Raw genomic sequence first — 13,601 nt, 5'->3', positions numbered from 1 at the left:
GAAGTGCACTCCGACTTAGAGTGACCTTCGCCACCACACAAAGGACAGAGAGAGATAGTCCCGGAGCAGCGGACGGCACCATGCCCAAACCTCCAGCACTTGTTGCAGAGCCGAGGAGAAGGAATGTACTCCTGGACAGAGCACCTGGCACCAGCAAGAATGACAGAGGGTGGAAGGGTCCTACCATCAAAGGTAATCTTCACAACCCGGAGGGGTTGACGGCGACTACCACGAGGGGGACGAGTAAACGTGTCCACCTGGAGAATAGAATGGCCCTGGGCAGCAATGATATGTCGAATATCGTCGTGGCAGTCGCGCAGGTCCCGAACACCGGTTGCAACATGGGGCGGGAGCAAAATAGTGCCAACACTGGCATTCAACTGAGCATTCTTCGAGACCCGAACGGGGGTCTCGCCAAGGCAGGATAAGGCAGCCAAGCGGGAAGCAGCGTCCTGAGAAGGAGCAGCAACGACACGTGTACCGAGACGAGTGGGGTTGAAAGTAATGGAGGCATCCACGGAATCAATGAGATGTCGATGAAGGGAGAAATCGTCAGGAGGCGCAGAATCAAGAGGGAGGAGATCAAAATATTTGGCCCACGAAGCGGGACCAAACAAGGCTTGATAGGTAGCAGAACTGGAAGGAATCGAGCGAGGGCGGCCGTGACGAGGACGGCGGTGAGAACCCCCAGAGAGAGAGGGGTTAAAAGGCGCAGTAGTTACAACTAGAGAAGGAGCCGCGCCAGGGGACGAGGTAGTCACCACTGGGGGCTTGGGGCTCGACCCAACCACAGAGGAGGGAGGGGAGCCAGGGGAAGGAGTCAGAGAGGCCAAAGGAGGAGCAAGGTCGGGGCCCAATGCAGCGGAGGCTACAGAGCCCGGTCTTCCAATACGGACCGACTCGGGGGCTTGGTCGCCCACCCCACGAGCCTGAGAAGGTAAGCCAGAAGCAGCCGAAACAGGGGTTATCATCTTGACGAAAAGAAGAATTCACTCACGAATGTGCCCCCACACCCACCATGGAGCCACAATTAGAGGCAGGACACCCAACAAGAAGCTATCGCCGATCTTGTCGGGGCCTCCTAGGGGTGCATCGTGAGTATACGCCCCACAAACGCCACCTTAAGAAACCGACAGTCCGTCGAGATCGGGTTCAGTGACGAAGTGGGGATTGACAATAAAAGGTTCCCCTCGCTCTCGACGTCGGGTACTGCAGTTCTACGGGTGCATGAGTATGCCTCCTCAAGCACCCGGGCATCAAAATAGAAGAAGGCCATGGAAGAACCAGAACGAGCAAAAGGTCGGCAGGAAACGGCAAGCAGATAGGAGAAGAGGGGGGAGAAAAACGAAACAGAAGGAAAAGGAAAAGGTGCCCAGCAGAATTGGAGAGGACGGCAGCATGAGCACAAGGCTAGAAAAGGACAGAGGACTGTCCTAAGGAGCATCACACTCCGGCAGCCGCCCACGAAGCCCCCACACGGCGACAACGAGCTGAGCGGGGAGGGGGTTGTTCCTCACAAAACAGCGAGGATTTGATCTCATAACTGCTCAAAGTCTGAAGTTTTCCATAGAACAAACCCGTGTGTCCTCTGCTGTACCAGTGGCGAGTCTCACGGCTTGTGATAGGCTCATCTTAGTAATGTAGGTCATTATGAGCTTTAGCCACAGCCTATAGTTTTTAGTTACCTCTATCTCTCGCCTGATGCTTCACTACTCGTAATTTGTATTATAGCTGCACTCAATTCTTAATGGATAGACCAAGTTATGGTATACTTTTATTAGCGTCTTGGCCTTGACACATACCAAACATCCATGATCCCTCCCAATTATTAAAGATTCTAGAACATCACGCACTCCCGGCGGCCCGACACACATGCAGTCAACATGTTACATCAACAGCTGTGCAAGTTCACTTCCTTGTATCACTGGAGATTACTGCGAACCCAAAATGTTTCGTCTGAGAACATTTAATACAAGAACATTAAGTCCAACAGATGCTATGTAGTGATTGTCTACAAGAAGACCTCATCCAGTAGACGACCCCGTCGTCATAACCTCGGAGAGCTCAAGAGGTTCCTGCTCATGCTAACACCGCCAGGTGATGAACATTCCTTGACATGAGCGCTATGTGATGAGCATTCCTTCACATGAGCGCTATGTGATGAGCAACTGCAGCCATCGTGTTGGGTTTGAGTGTTGTGAGTGGTGAGCCGGACTACGGTGCTCGGTGCTCACATGGCCACGTGTGCTCTTCGCCCCACAACCAACAACACTGCTCAAATAATGGAGAGAAAAAGGCCTCCAGAGACAACCTATTCTCCCTTGCCAAGCTCTCCAGTAATTCACTAAAAATGCCTAAATGACCACAGAAGAAAAATTATCGACAGTGTGCTCACTTCAACCCAATTCCCGGACTGGAATTGGAATTACAATGGACCGGAGTCCATACTTTCCCCAAGTACTTATCTGGAGATGTACCAAGAAGGTGGAATTTGCTGACATTGTGTGTGGCTATGGAGGAGTGTTGGTTGTCCTTGCCCAGATTTTTCCTGACACGCTTATGTTAGGCATGGAAATACGGGTGAAGGTGCCAGACTTTGTTGTTGACCGCATTCATGGCTCGAGAGATAAGAAGGATGTGCCTGGGGGATATCAAAATGTAGCTTGTATTTGTACTAATGCAATGAAGTACCTTCCAAATTTCTTTGAGAAAGGACATTTAAGCAAAATGTTCATGTTTCGTCATCCACACTTCAAAAGAGCCAAGCACAAATGGAGAATTATCAATGCATCACTCCTGGCAGAATATGGTTACGTTCTGCGTGAACGGGGGCCTTGTGTACACTGACGGATGTGAAGGACCTTCATGAGTGGATGGTTCATCATTTTACAGAACATCCTTTATTTATTCGTGTGGATGAGAATAATTTGGCTAATGATCCAGTGGCACAGTGCCTATTTGAGAGCACCGAGGAGGGTCAGAAGGTATCCCGCAATAGTGGAGACAAGTTCCTGGCTATTTTGTCGCAGCATGTCAGGTCCAGGACAACTTAGCATTTTGGAAGTGTGTGTACAGTAACAAACTGTATCAGACGACAGACGAGTGGGCGCCTGACAGCTGAGTGGACAGCGCTTCGGATTCGTAGTCATGAGGTTCCGGGTTCGATCCCCTGGGGCGGCGGGGACATAGGGCAAAAAGTTTTTCACTGATGTCCCCTGTTACCTAGCAGTAAATATGTACCTGGGAGGTAGACAGCTGCTACGGGCTGCTTCATGGGTGTGTGTGTAACAAAAAGGAAGCCTGGTCGAGGACCGGGCCGCGGGAACGCTAAGCCCCAAAATCTCAAGATAACCTCAAGAGAAGAGTAGCGAGGGCAGCCAAGTAACATTCTTACACATGTCCACTACTGTGTACACTACCAACAATCTCTAGCAGCTTCACGCTCCAGTACTACAGGTACAAATGTCCACCACTGTGTACACCACCAACAATCTCTAGCAGCTTCACGCTCCAGTACTACAGGTACACATGTCCACCACTGTGTACACCACAAACAATCTCTAGCAGCTTCACGCTCCAGTACTACAGGTACACATGTCCACCACTGTGTGCACCACAAACAATCTCTAGCAGCTTCACGCCCCAGTACTACAGGTACACATGTCCACCACTGTGTACACCACCAACAATCTCTAGCAGCTTCACGCCCCAGTACTACAGGTACACATGTCCACCACTGTGTACACCACCAACAATCTCTAGCAGCTTCGCGCCTCAGTACTACAGGTACACATGTCCACCACTGTGTACACCACCAACAATCTCTAGCAGCTTCACGCCCCAGTACTACAGGTACAAACGTTACCATCATCCTCCTGGTGGTTCCTGAACCTCAGGCAGCTGTGAGTGCTTGACCGCAGCGGTCACCCATCTGTGGTCACAGCCACCATCTTGTGTAAATAAGGACACCTGGGTGTGGTCACAGCCACCATCTTGTGTAAATAAGGACACCTGGGTGTGGTCACAGCCACCATCTTGTGTAAATAAGGTCACCTGGGTGTGGTCACAACCACCATCTTGTGTAAATAAGGTCACCTGGGTGTGGTCACAGCCACCATCTTGTGTAAATAAGGACACCTGGGTGTGGTCACAGCCACCATCTTGTGTAAATAAGGTCACCTGGGTGTGGTCACAGCCACCATCTTGTGTAAATAAGGTCACCTGGGTGTGGTCACAGCCACCATCTTGTGTAAATAAGGACACCTGGGTGTGGTCACAACCACCATCTTGTGTAAATAAGGACACCTGGGTGTGGTCACAACCACCATCTTGTGTAAATAAGGTCACCTGGGTGTGGTCACAGCCACCGTCTTGTGTAAATAAGGTCACCTGGATGTGGATTTGATTTTCACGAACTTATTATTTGTGTGTTGAATTGTCTTCCACTGACGTGTCCATGTCCACAGCCATTAGCCTGTCAGTGCCAGAACAGGTGAAGGCCGAGTCTTGGAGACGAAGATTACCTGACCATCCCTGGCGTGTCCAGCACTGGGCGAGGTGTCCTCAGGTGAGTGGGTAAGTATAGCGGAAATATCTTATTTAACAACTCACTTTTCAACACTTTGTAGAGATTATTTAATGTATCAACTATGCATAACAAAGAACAATTATCTTGATTGGAACGTGTCTAAATCTTTGAAATTTGGGGAGAGAGAAGCCATATTGGTGAGGCAGGTCAAAGGGTTAAGGAAAGATTTCCCTCGAGAGGGTTGAGTACCCATCCAGTTGTATTGTTATGTGCCTCTGATATACAGATCAATCGCAGCATAATGCATTATGCTTAATACACTGGATGACGAACACGTCAGTTATGTTAGGTTGATTAACGATCCAACCCAACCTTGCAGGTTAGGTTGGGTTGGTTTGCAATTAAAAAAAAAAAACATCTGGACTAGCACTATAGGTCACTGGTAGATGGAGGAGCTGGTAGGCGGTGGACAACGGTGTGACCCGTTAGATGAATGGTGGATTAACAGGACGATGACTCACTGGTAGATGAATGGTGGATTTACAGGACGATGGTTCACTGGTAGATGAATGGTGGATTAACAGGGCGATGGTTCACTGGTAGACGAATGGTGGATTAACAAGATGGTGGTTAACTGGTAGATGAATGGAGCTTTAACAGGGGACACCGAGGGATGATGGGGTTTACATCACACAATTCGCTCTTGTACACAATAAGACTATTTAGGTTAGGTCAGGACAGTTAGTGATGCATCGACATTATTTACACGTTAAATGTGTAGTGGGAGGGGGGGGGGGGGGGAAACAGTCGGGACGGCCAGCCGACGAACGGAAGGGCAGACAGTCGGGACTGCCAGCCGACGAACGGAAGGGCAGACAGTCACGACTGGGTGTTACTCTTGTACGGGAAGTAATCATTGCTAACAGGTATTGTATCTCACACCCCCTAAACCTTCCTTCATGCTGACACTAACCTGGTAATGCTTATCTCCTCACTCTAAACCTTAATGGCTTCACACAATCTACTTTAAATGTTCCTTGAAGCGACCTTGAAAAATGTTTTTTTTCCTCTGTGAATCCTTATTTGCTTAATTGCTGCAAAGGGGCCTGACGGCTGAGTGGACAGCTTTCGTTATTCCTAGTCCTAAGGTTCCGAATTCAATCCCCGGCGGAGGCGGAAACAATTGGGTAGTTTCTTTCACCCTGAAGATCCTGTTCACCTAGCAATAAATAGGTACCAAACAGACAGCTGCTAAGGGGTACTTCATGGGGGTGTGTAACAAAAAGGGAGCTTGGTCGAGGACCGGGCCGCAGGGACACTAAACCCCGAAATCATCTCAAGATGACCAAGATAACCTCATTGAAACTGACTTAACCAATTTGAAACTCTTCCCGAAACGTTTCTCCTCCCGAAATTAAAGTCTAATGTTTGCTGTATCTCTCACCCTAATTCTTTGTTACAGTATATGAAATGATCAACTGTATGAATCTATTTAAAACATTTGGAATTCTCTTCGAATTTCCTCCCTTCCCATCATTCCCAGGCATGTTGCAATGATAATTACAGTTGAAAAACCATACTTACACTATCTAATGTACGAAACATTTTAAAACGCTAAGACATTGATAAAACAAACATTTTGGTTTTCAAAGTTTTTAACTTCGTTCGTCACTTATGCTCTTCTTACCCTACTATTTTATCTTGTTGTGTACCACTATAAATGTGTTTTAGTAATATTCTCATACAACGAGACAGGATAGTTGAGGGCGCCAGGCTGTCTGATCTTAGTAATTAAGGGATCTCACCCTTTAGAAGTAATGACTACAGGTTGACCTTGCCTTTTGCCAAGCCGATAATTGCAGACGGCTGGCTGGGGTGTGTTACCTATCGTTCGTTACGGCTCGTGACCCTACAGCAGCCAAGCTTTAGTTACGTCTAGGGATACCACTGCTGCTCTCTAAAGCGGGTCACCAGTATAACCCCATGAATGATAACAGGCTAAGACTTAAAATTATTTCTCCCTTAGGACTGAAGAATTATACATATAACTTATAATATATATATTCAAAACAGTATAATATAAACACACAGATGGTAAAATTAACTTATACAACAAACCAAAAAAGTATTGTCCTTCTCCTAATATAATATAATAAAATATGGCACAACAAGAAGTAAACAGACTTATCTCCCACATGTTATTCCTTCGAGTCCCGTGAAGCTACTGAACTCTCGCTCTGTCGCTACCCATAATTCTTTCCCGTCTGCCTCATCCAGGATGAGGGATGGAAACTAAGGACTTTTTAATATTTAAAACTAATTGAACAACCACTTGTTCTCAAACACATAAGAATGCAAATTACATATAATAGTTACTTACAAAATATATAAGTACAATGCCACCTGTTTAATTACAGTACATAAACAATTATATAAACTAAATAAAAGTGACATCTGGAACTCCCAAACTGAACAGGTCCAACTTCCCGAATCTAACAGGTATTAGACGTGTGCAAAGCAACCGCGCTCCTGTCCCCACTGACGCTGCCACACCACACGATAATTTATAAAAACACTGTGTACATATACAGGCATGATATAATGGAACAAAACAAGTTATTTTAAATTTATATACGTATTCTGCTAGGAGTACGTAACACTTCCACCTCCAAGAAAAAAAATGCAATAGATTGAAGATCAATGGCATTTTTTCAAAGTAAAATGTATGACACTTGAGATTTATGGTATTAATTACACCAAACATGTAAAAGTAATAAAAACACATTTCTGGACAAAAATGAAAACACGCCAAATATAGTCTTACAGGAAACTCAGAAATTTCAGTCTTATGACTATGTTCTACATATGTGTCACTGGAGTATGCAAATTTATCTCTCCAAGGTACTATCTCATTTATTTCACTTTGTTTCAGATCATATTTCACACTCCTATCTACAACATTATCATTATTAGCATGAATAGAATTGTCAAGAAAGGTAGCTGCATTCACACAGTTATCACAGCAATTTATCTTCCTATCTGTTTCTACTATTTCTCTAAGATCAGTCCCATATTTCCATGTGATCCCTTTTCCACATGGTGAATTTTTCCAAGACAGACTCCATTTCCCATTACTCCCTTTTTATGGAGCTGAACTGCTTAATTGAAGCTGACTTGATGTTGAGTAGATTTGGGACTTCTCCTGGGTATGCTCTGACACAGACATCTGCTCTTCATCACTCTTGATCCTCTGTGGAACACATACTCTCGCCCAATGTATACTAAAATTAGAGAAATTAGTATTAAACCTCACAATTATGCATAAGACTTTCCCATTCATAGAACCTTCCGAAACACAAGACACCGACTTAGCAAACCTTTGACCTTCAAACCAAGAAATACAACCCAAGATAAGTGCAAAGACTACCTGATCGAACTGACTCAGATGATCCATAAGGAACACAGAAATCAATTGCCTCATAACTCTGTCATAACGATCAGTGAAAGAAAACAGGCATATGCCTAGGCACCATGTCTCAATCATAACTCTCAAGACAAGTTCACACCCTCTGATGGTGAACTTGAACACCACACACACTTTCATCAACCGTCTAGTCTGCCAAAAGACTAAATAAAACATGCCGAAAACTTTACAACCCTCACCATCACTTCCCAAGTGATTTACGTCTGATGACAACCAATCAACCAAGAGGTTTAAGGGTCTTAACATCTTGAAGATGAACAGCAGATTACCTGGGAAACACACAAGGACAATCTGAAACCCTTCACAATGATTAACTCTAGGTAGGATAACCTTATCCCCCAACTTGAAATACACACCTGGAGCCTCAAACATCTGCTCCCCAGTATGATTTAATCCTTCACCCACAATATGACTCTGAAAGTCAACACCACACTTGAGTGGAACATACACTTTTATCACTCGTGCATCAAAATTAACTGGATCTGAATATAGAGACACTGCTCTAGCATAACTCACCACTTCCTCAGAACTGGATGCACAACCTACTTGAGTAAACTCTCTCTGCTCAACCACAAGGCTTGACAAAGATGTCCCACAGTCCATTACTTCACAAGAAAATGGCTCCTGCAGAATAAATGTAGATTTCAACATCCTACACACACTGACTCAATGTACACAATGAGAAATACTTACTCCACATAGAATAAGAATCACAACTCCGCAACTTAGATCCAAATGATACCTTACCACTCAATGATTTTACCAAAATTTCCTCCCATGACTTCTGGAGCTGCTCGGAGTACTGTCTGCTCACAATCAATAATATCACTACCAAGCTGGGTCACATCCTCACAGACAACTGAAGAGGGAGGCTCAATGGGTCTCCATCTACTCAACAGAAGCTGATCCTCTGGCTGCTTTCCCACACTCTCCAAAACTGGATCTACAGTACAGACTGTCTCCTTGCTTCTCTCTGAAATCTTAGGGTCAGTTCTACTCAATGCACTTAAATTAAGGGAATCTGAAACGAGCGGGCAAGTAACAGGTAGTTTGACCTCCTCCCCTATTATATCACCTTGACTAGGGTGAGGCGGGGCCTCTACAACAGACTTACTCTCGACAACTGATTCTAAACTTGGAGTGAGCGGGAATACTTCTGCCAACCCGACATCCTGTCCTAAACCATTCACTTGGCTGGAATACAGAGTCGTGGCTTTTAAGTTTCTCTCAACTCCTGGCACAACGTTCGTAGTGAGCGGGCAAGACAATGGTACATGGACATCCTTTCCCAATTTATTGGAATAAAGCAGAGTCATAGTATCAGGCTTACTCTCAACAACTAAATCGGCCACACAGGAATCTGGAACAACCACATCCCACTTCTCCACTGAAGGGGTACTGGTTACTGGAACAAATGCTTGAGCAACAACATCAGAACTGACAACTGGATTTATATTAGTACTGACATCAGCACAGGTAGAATGGACAAAACCATCTTCTACAACAGGTTCATTCATAGAACTAATTTCCGCACAGGCAGAATAAACATGGTCTGCAACTGGCTGTTTACACAAACGGGGATCAATCTCACCCACAACATGATTTATGGCCACATCATTACCCAATATTACATCCACACCTGGGATGGGCAACTGTGTACTAACACCCACAGTGCATAAACTTGGTGTAATGGTGGATCTGAAATTAATGTCTATTAGAGGTACAGTTTTACATCCTGCAACACTCTGAAGAACAACAAACTTTCCAGTCTCTCTCTGTTCAACATCAGAAAGAATACTGGATGAAATTATGGTTTGGGAAGCACCTGTATCACGAAGAATAACCACTGGCTTCCACTTCCCATTAATACACAAAACTTCACCTGAAGACATATATGGTGAATACTGTTTCACCCAATTTGGGTTTACAGTTACATGTTTATTAAGTTTATTTTGCACACCTCTGCAATAAATGAGACCAGTTGGTCGTAACTCAGGGTGCAATATAAAACAGGAATTAATTCCATGGCCTTTTCTCTTACAATGGGAACAGGACCTTACAGTGGACACACTGGTAGAACCAACTGTAGGTTTAGAAATAACCTTATTATTATTTGACATTCCTGACAATGAAGTAGCAGGGTTAGGTTTTGTAAGAGAAGAGCTCATGGGAGTAACTGGAGCACTAGGACTGGATGGATTCTGATAAGGAGTTCGGTGAGCATTATAATTTACTCTACGACTAGACTTAGGTGAAGTTTTTTTTTTTTTTTTTTTTTTTTTTTATTTTTAAAACAGAGCAAGTACAGCGTATAGTAACCATATAAACAGGAAAGCACAGAATAACGAAGAACATAGAATAACAACAACACAGATAACAAGTAACACAGACCAACACAAAAGTGTAAACAAAGAATAACATAAAACACATAAGAACACACACACACAAAAACAAAAGCAGCACTACCCAGACGGGGCGTGCCAAAAGCGTCAGTAATTACAAAAGCGCACAAGGAGCACAATAAACCAAGGGTAAATTATAAACAAGAATACACATACAAGAAACACATACAAAAATAACACAAACGCAAAACACACGCACCATGCGCCACACCACACAACAGCAGACAACACACCATAACAAACATGTCAATAAACACAATAACAACCATGTCAATATAACACTGTAAATACAACACAGTAAGGAAATGCAGGAAAATAACAATGGAATACAACAAAGCAAAACACAGCACAGTACATAAAATAAAGGAAACAGAACACATTAGCATTACATAGTAAAATAACATAGTAAAAAAGAAAGGAATCGGTATAGTACAAACCGACATTGGAACATATAACACAGTAAAATGACACAGATAACAGAAAAAAGTGTAAAAAAAAACAGACACACAAACAAACAACACATGCCACCCATACGGGGTGTGCCAACAGGAACCATAATGAAAAGCACATAACACATGGCAACAAGACAAAATGACAAACACAAGCATACAAAAACACACAACAATGGAACACACACGAAACAAACACAGCCACCCAGCACACAACCCCGACCCCCACAGACAGAGGACGGCCAGCCACCAAGCAGAGAAAAAAACACCCACACACCGGACACATCAGGAGAGAGACAGACATGCCACACAACACCACAACACACCCATACCCACCCACACACAAACAAAATCCTGCCACACAAGGTAACCAAGCAAACCCCAGTGCACACAAACCCCAAAGACAAACAAACACAGACCCCCCAAACCCCCACCCACCAGAGGGAACCGAACCAAAGGAACACGCACACACACACACACAACCACACCCACAGGAACCCACCACCTACACCAACGCAGCACCCCGGACATACTCGACCGTGAACCAAGCATCAAAAACCCTAGGAAAGGAGCGACGCAACCACCACATAGTATAAGACAGACGGCCTTTCAAAAAACCCAAAATCCTCCCCACCCCATACCCCTCCATCCTACCAACCCATAAACAAAAAATATAGTCCGCTAACAACACCCCGAGCGTGTTACGCACCCGCCTGGAGCCCCGAGGAAACGAAAAAAACAAAAACCTCAATAGGTCGACCTGCACCCCTGGACCACAAAAGGCTGCAATGACATCCCGCAACCACCCAACCAAACCCTGAACCCGCGCACAAAAATAAAAGACGTGCAACTGAGTCTCACGTCTCCCACAATGAACACAACCATCAGAGGCGACCAAACCCAACATAAAGAGCCTTGCATTCGTAGCCAAAGACTCGTGCAAATATCGAAAAACCAACTCACGCGTCCGTGGCGCAATACACGGCCCACTCAACGCCTCCCACACATTCCCCCAGTCGAAACAAGGGTACAAACTTTCAACCCTGGGAGGCACCCGAGAGGCAAGCGCCCCATACACCTCCCGACAACCAAAAGAGACAAACCCATGAAAGCGACAAAGCGCCCGAAGGATCAAAACCGCCCACGAATACACTGGAGGCGTATACATGGCCACCTCCTGGCAACGATCCAGATCAAGCAAAAAACTAAACCTCATAGAGCAGTAAAACAACCCCAAGGAGTTTAACCCACCCCCTAACACCAAACTCCTCCGCACCGACCCCCAAAACAAAGCCAACGCCTTCACATAGACATCAGGAATACCAATTCCACCTTCTGACACCTTAAGACATAACGTAGATCGACGAACCGGATGATACCGGCCACACCACACATAACGATACACCAAACCCTCCAGAGCGCGAGCCTTCCGCCGATCCAACGGAAAACACTGCGCAACAAACCAGACCCGCGACAAAACCTTACAAGACACGACAATCGCCCGCTGGTAAATAGTCAGGGCCCGTTGCGACAACATCCCCACAGCTACGCCCACCCCCCGCGAAACTGCCTCCCAATTAAACTCCAAAGACTGCACATACGACCTAAACCACGTAATCCCCAGAACCCGAATGGACAGAACCACCGGAAACCACGAACCAGACCACACCAAACGAGAGGCCCAACCCCCCAACCCCAGAAGACAAGACTTTCCACGATTGACCAAAGCCCCTGTAGCCGATTCAAATTGAAAAACCAAATCCTGAACAGCAGGCACAGAACCCTCAGAGGCAACAAACAAGACTGTGTCGTCCGCATAACCACAAATCTTGAGGGACAAGCCATTCGGCAAACACGGCGAGACAACTGAACGACAAGCACGCACCGCGCGAACAAAGGGCTCCTGAAACAGAATATATAGAAGCATCGACAGAGGACACCCCTGTCGAACCGAACGCCGAAGAGCGAAGGGAGCACTAAGGAACCCATTGACACACACCCTACTACTACAACCAGCATACAACATCCGTATCCAGCCCACAAACTGGGGCGGGAAACCAAACCTCTCCAGGACCCGCAAAACAAACCCAATCGGCACGCGATCAAAAGCCTTGGACCAATCCAGGCTTATCATGGCCGCGGGAACACTAGACTCCTCCACATAGAGGAGCAAATCCCGAAAAAGGGAATTACATTGCACCAACGACCTACCCGGAACGCCACAAAACTGACCCCAAGAGATCACCGACCCCACAACCGAGCGCAAACGTCCAGCCAACAACTTAGAAATAATCTTGTAATCCACATTTAGCAATGTAATAGGCCGCCAATTTGCAAAAAAACGTAAATCCCCCGGCTTCGGAAGAAGCCGCACAAGACCATCATTTTGCGAAACAGACAGAGACAAACTCCGAAGACAAAACCGAACCACCTCCAAAAAATCGGCACCAAGTACATCCCAAAACTCAACATAGAACTCCATCGGAAACCCATCCGACCCTGGAACCTTACCACGACGAAAGGACCGCACAACCCCCCAGAGCTCCGAAGGGCTTACCTCCCGCACAAGACCCACACAATCCAAACCCGACAACCCCGGTGCACAGTGTTGGAGGAAGGACTCCATCAACCCCTCATCCCCCGCAACCACCCCATACAAAGACTAATTCACCACGCACATGATGCAAAATCGCCCCCGTGTCCGACACAACCGAACCGTCCGGCCGATGAAGACCTGC

At 45.8% G+C, this 13,601-nt stretch overlaps 1 pseudogene; it reads left to right on the top strand.

Moving 5' to 3' along the window:
* Positions 1-2,350: 2,350 nt before the first annotated feature.
* On the top strand, positions 2,351-3,053 carry LOC123765342 (tRNA (guanine-N(7)-)-methyltransferase-like; annotated as a pseudogene).
* The last annotated feature ends 10,548 nt before the right edge of the window (positions 3,054-13,601 follow it).

The sequence above is a fragment of the Procambarus clarkii genome, chromosome 33 (genome assembly GCF_040958095.1).
Source record: "Procambarus clarkii isolate CNS0578487 chromosome 33, FALCON_Pclarkii_2.0, whole genome shotgun sequence".
In the NCBI taxonomy this organism is placed as follows: Eukaryota; Metazoa; Arthropoda; class Malacostraca; order Decapoda; family Cambaridae; genus Procambarus; species Procambarus clarkii.
The sequence above is the reverse complement of the archived record's forward strand: the minus strand, read 5'-3'. Positions and strand labels throughout refer to the sequence as shown.